Raw genomic sequence first — 6,055 nt, 5'->3', positions numbered from 1 at the left:
GGTTGGAAAGGTGAGCAGAACGCAGAGTTTGGGAAGCTGTGAGTTCTTGCCAAGCATGGGCTGTGTGGTAAGGTCATTTAAATCCTTGAAAAGGTGCCTAAGAAGCTGAAAGAGGTTGTCTGAAGCCAGGAAAGTTGAGAGTGAAGTTCTCTCTGTTGGGAGCACAGGCCCAACCTGTCAAAATGTCTCTTGTCCTCAGTAGACACCTAGATTTTTTTCTAGTCCCAGAAAGTGCTTAGGAGATGCTCACTGTCAATCTGAAGGTCCCAGAAAGTGCTTAGGAGATGCTCACTGTCAATCTGAAGGAGATGGAGATTATGGAGTAAACCAGTTTGAAAAACTACTTTCTTCATAGGCACTAGCCACCTTTCCTTCTGGGGGCAGATGGTGGGGAGAAGCTTAAGGTCTCACCAGGGGTGTCTAATGTCAGAAGAAAAGGAGGCTATGCAGTGACCATGGAAGGCCCAGAAAGCTCAGGCAAGGACATCTCTTCCCACACCGAGCTCCACAAATAAAACATTAATGAAATAAAGGGGGCTAAGAAGAACAGGCAGAGGCATGGTCTGCCAGATTTTCACCCTCTCACCCATATGCACACATACATGCACATATACACCAAGCAGGTGATGAGGTGATCTAGGGTTGGCTGCCCCACCCCAGGAGTCTGTCGGATGGGCAGCCTGACTGCAGATTGTCATTTTGGTCTAGCACTGTCGCAGGGTGCAGAGTAGCAGAGGCCAGTGAGGTATGTGTGGTGGAGGGTGGAGGCCACTGAGGACACTGGCACCAGGATCTGGACTTTCAGACTTTAGACCTGGATGTTATTTCCAGAAGGCTGTTTTAACTGCATGAGCCTCTTCATATATAGTGCATGGGTTCTTGTTCTTGGTCATGAGAGGATTCCATCACAAACGCATCTGAAGGGGATATATCCAACTCCAAAAACATTACACTTTCAGCCCTGTGGCTGGGGTGGGACCCCATTGCCATGGTAACTGAGTGTGCCAGCTGATAGGCATCTTGTAGTCCACTGAAGACATGGGCTGCTGCTTCTTTTGACTGTTATTAAATCCAGCTGGCACAAGTGGCTGCACCTTCTACCGCTCCTCCTCACAGTCCAGAAAAATCTGGTTTATGATCTCGTCCTTCTCCTCAGGGGAGATGAAGTTCTTGATGATTAGGTACTTGAACTTGAGTTCCCAGGTGTCCTCATTCTGTGCCTTCTCCAGGTCCTGCTACATGCAGATATACTCATCATACTGGTCCTGGATCTCTGCCTTCACTGCCTGCTGCTTGGCCTGGAGCTTCTTGAGTTTCTTGGGTTTGACTTTTGCCCCAGAACTACATGATCTCTTCATCTCAGATCATCACCTCCTGCTGTATTTCATGCTCCTGGCATTTCTGCTTGGCAGTCTCCTCACTCTTCAGTTTCAGTATCTTCTGCTGTTTGGTGTGATCCATGATGTTCCTGCCCCAATGGAGAAGCTTGCTCTCCATGGCCTTGTACTTGGCTGCAAGCAGCTCTGTGGCCTGCTACTCCTGCTGTAGGTCTTCCAGCGTCTTCTCCTTCATCTCCAGCAGCTTCTGCTTCTCCTCACTCACCAGGCTGCAGTCATCCTCTACTACTTCTTCACCTGCAGGTAATTATCCATGTTTTTATCCAAGGCTAGCTCCAGGAGGCTGGGTAGGTGCTGGTTGTTGTTATTGGTATCCTCCTCTTTGGCCTCCCAGACCTTGATTACTGGTCCTTCATGGTACCCCACCAGGGCTGACGTGCTGCTTTTTATGCTGCTGCTTTTTATGCTATAGCTCTTTATGCTGCTGCTCTTCCTCCAGAGCCACTTTTCCAGAATCTTCTCCAGATGAGATTTCAGGTGGGTGATCTCCTGGAATTCTTACGGCAGCGTGTCCTTGGGGTCCTTGTGCACTCAGAGCTTGTTCTTGATCTTCTTGGCTCGGTGGGCAATGCATGGTTTGGAAAGGCTCTCGTCGTAGCCAGTAAGAAGCTGGCCCCCGTGTGGCTGCCATGACCATCTGGTCATTGACCCCTAGCTTAAATTAGATTGCCTAGAAAATAGAACCTGAGACAAAAATATAATGTGCTAATACTTTATAAAGGGAAAGGTTATAGCTTCAGGGAAGTATCAATAGAAGCAAAGGACAAAAGGGAGTGAGGAAAGAAAGGAGAACAAAGAGAAGTACAATGCTAAACAGACTGCAGTTTATTAAGAATTACATTGTATTTATAGGTCTCATGTGGTATGTTCAGAGAGGTCATATGAACTACTGTTTCAGATGATTTCTTGCTTAAAAAAAACTATTTTAATGATTTGAGATATTGCCTTAATTATATCCTTAATTTTTATGTATATTTTCATTAGCCTCTATTTTTTATTGTGTTCTATGGATCTGTCTGCCTATTTGTGTGGTACTTGCACACTTTTAATTCCTAGTTTAATTGGATATATTTGGGCTAGTCCATCTAAATATTTTGCTCTTCTTTTGAAGAACTCCCTAAGGTAGTTGCTTGCTCATTTTTTCCCAGATGAATGTTAGCATGGATTGTCTAATTCCATTTTCTTAAAGTTTGTATTTTTTTAGGATCACGTTCATTTTGGAAAATAAATAAGAAGGACCTGAATCTTTATGACATTCTATTTGTCTGAAAGACTGTCATGAAAGTGCTATATGACAATTCTCCTCTATTCTCGTTTGTTTAAAATGAAAATCATGTAGTCTCAGGATTCTTGTTTAATGATTTCAGACTGGGCTTGCCTTGGGTGGCACTACATTTCTCATGGAAATCAACTATGGGTTGTTTGGGGCAACTCTCCTCATTCTCCTTAGATAACAGTATTACCAGGTGCTATGGTCTAAATGTTTCTGTCCCTCCGAAACTGAGATGTTGTAATCCTAACCCCCAGGTGATGGTATTAGGAGGTGATTAGGCCATGAGTGTGGATCCCTCATGAATGAGATTAGTGCCCTTACAAAAGAGGCCCAGAAAGCCCCCTTACCCCTTCCACCATGTGAGGGTGTAGCAAGTAGATGGCTATCTAAGAATTAAGATGGGAACTTTCACCGGACATTCAATCTGCTAGTGGCTTGATCTTGAATTTCCCACCCTGCAGAACAGTGAGATACAAGTTTCTGTTATTTATAAGCCACTTAGCCTATGGTATTCCGTTGTAGGAACCCAAACAGACCAATATACCATGATATTCTGTTCATGGGCAGTGGCATGAAGTAAAGTAAAGCAAGTGGAAACATGTAAGATCACTTAATTTGGGCTTCCCTGGTGGCGCAGTGGTTAAGAATCCGCCTGCCAATGCAGGGGACACGGGTTCGAGCCCTGGTCCGGGAAGATCCCACATGCCGCAGAGCAACTAAGCTCGTGCGCCACAACTACTGAGCCTGCGCTCTAGAGCCTGTGAGCCACAACTACTGAGCCCAAGTGCCACAACTACTGAAGCCCATGCGCCTAGAGCCCGTGCTCCACAATAAGAGAAGCCACCGCAATGAGAAGCCTGCGCACCGCAATGAAGAGTAGCCCCCGCTCGCCGCAACTAGAGAAAGCCCGCACACAGCAACGAAGACCCAACACAGCCAAAAATAAATAAATAAAATAAATAAATTTATTAAAAAAAAAAAAAGATCACTTAATTTCTAGGATTGGAACTAGCATACTGTCACTTCCAGATATACGACATTAGCCAAAGCAAGTCATAGTCAAGCTAGAAGTCAGAGGATAGGGAAGCACACTATGACCACTTTGAGGCCATTGTGTGAATGCAGGAATAATTGAATATTGGATCAAAGCATTCAATACACCACAGTCTGCCTCCTTGGTTTCAATTATTCATGTCATTCCTGCATGTAAAACACACTCATCTCCATTCCATAACTACCATATGTCTCATCTAATCATGGCATCAAGTTAGAAATCTAAGATATTGTGAGTCTCATTGGGTGGAATGCAATTTCTCTTGGTCCATAGACCTATGAACTAAAAAAAATTATCTGTATTACACATACCCTGTATAAAGTGGTGTACAGGGAAAGAATACACACACAATACACACTCTCATTTTACAAAGGAACAGTCAGAGACTTATAACAGTCATTACTCTATGTTAATTTTGAAACACTAGGCAAGTGTTACCAGGTACCCAGACTCTTGGGTAGTGGATATTATTTGCTTAGGCATTCAATTCTAAATCCTGGGATGATTTCCCAGATCCATATTTTTAAGGCTCTTGTCTTGACATCATGGAAAATTTCCTTTTCTATCATCTTACATGGCCACTTCTAAAGAATGCATCAGGGTGTGTGTGTGTGTGTGTGTGTGTCTTGGTGGCTCCCATCATCCCCTAATTCCTGACAGTTGAAATTTTGGGGCCCAGGCCAAGCATTTTTTGTTTTGGGGTCTAGATTGAAAGTGCTTTGCTTATAAAATTCTCTCTGAAACTTTGTAGGGTTTTATGTTTCTGAGCATACCCAGTTCTGTGCCAAAAGCCACATACACAATTTTTTTAAATGAGTCTTTTTGTTGGACTTAGTTATTAGTACTCCGATAATATTCTTCTTCTTTGGGACTTAATGTTTTTTAGGAGGCCTTTTGCCCCTCTAAAAGAAGAGAAAGCTCATTCTTCTTAAACTGGTGTCTAACCAGAATATGTTCCTATCATAGTGTTCCTAGAGGGGAAGAGAAAGATGTGGTCAAAGTAAGTCACTAGGCCAAGCACAATGTGGAATGGAACATTCATGATGAGGCCATGGCATGGATAGGAATTCAATGAAAGCTAAAGAATTGGTGCCAGTAATTGCATAAATCATAAAATCCCCCCCCAGAGGCAGTAACTTTCCCATTTGTTCAATTATTCAGAGTCCTTTTTGAGTTCATTAAAATTTTACTTTTAAAAACATTATACATTTCTTTTTGGTTTTATCCCTAGACATTTTAACTTCTCGTTGCTATTTTAACTGGAGTTTCCTTTTGCTCTCTTCTACCCATTGTTTGTATAAATAAAAGTTGTTGGGTTTTAATATTAATATAACTTATCCTGCCTTTTATACTGCCTTAAGGAGTTTCTCCTAGTAATTTTCAGTTTGTTGTCTTGGGGTTTCCAATCACATCTTTTCTACAGCGGATGTTCTCTGGCAGTCGTTAATACATGAGACAAAGATCCTAACCTTTATGTCAGCTCCTACTGGTTCAATTACATGTTTCTTCCCCAGATGTCCTTGAACTCAATATTCCAGTGTTACCTCTTCCATGCTCTTGGCCACATAGTCAAATAATTTTCCAATATTTATGAATCCAAGTGTGATGGTTAATTTTATGTGTCAACCTGACTGGGCCATGGCATGCCCAGATATTTAGTTAAACATTATTTTTGGTGTGTCTGGATGAAATTAACATTCGAATCATTTGACCAAGTAAAGCAAATTGCCATCCTCAGTGTGGGTAGGCCTCATCCAATCCACTGAAGGCCTGACTAGAACCAAAAGTTGGAGTAAAGAATAATTCTCTCTTTCTGCCTGTCTTTGAGCTGGGACATTGGTCTTTGAACTCGGATGAGAATGTACAGCTTTGGTTCTCATGGTACTCAGGCCTTTGAACTCTAACTGGAACTATACTATGGGCTCTCCTGGATCTTCAGCTTGCATCTGCAGATCTTTAGACTTTTCAGTCTCTATAACCATATGAGTTAAATCCTTATAACAAATACCTTCATATGTATGTCTATATCACTAATATATATGTATATGTCATCTATATATGTATATATAATATATATAAGATTGTACAATGATAGGTTAATTGTGCAATCTGAAAAAGACAGGGGAGGAAAGTTATGAGTTATGCACTAAACTTAAAACCAAATCTTCTCTAATATTAGTTCAGGTCCAATTTTTTTTTCCCCAATTTTTTAAGTGTCCAACAATGGAAAGATATAGTAACATACAATAGTTATAGACATTTAAAATTAGAAAATCCTGTGAAACACTTCAAATTATATAAATATTCAGAAAAAGTAATCATAGATTAACA

The 6,055-nt window shown here is 41.7% G+C and overlaps 1 pseudogene; it reads right to left on the bottom strand.

Moving 5' to 3' along the window:
- Nucleotides 1-636: 636 nt before the first annotated feature.
- Nucleotides 637-5,706, bottom strand: LOC103005271 (kinesin-like protein KIF3C; annotated as a pseudogene).
- Nucleotides 5,707-6,055: the final 349 nt, after the last annotated feature.

This window comes from Balaenoptera acutorostrata, chromosome 5 (genome assembly GCF_949987535.1).
Source record: "Balaenoptera acutorostrata chromosome 5, mBalAcu1.1, whole genome shotgun sequence".
NCBI lineage: Eukaryota > Metazoa > Chordata > Mammalia > Artiodactyla > Balaenopteridae > Balaenoptera > Balaenoptera acutorostrata.
This window is presented reverse-complemented; position numbering and strand designations above follow the sequence as displayed.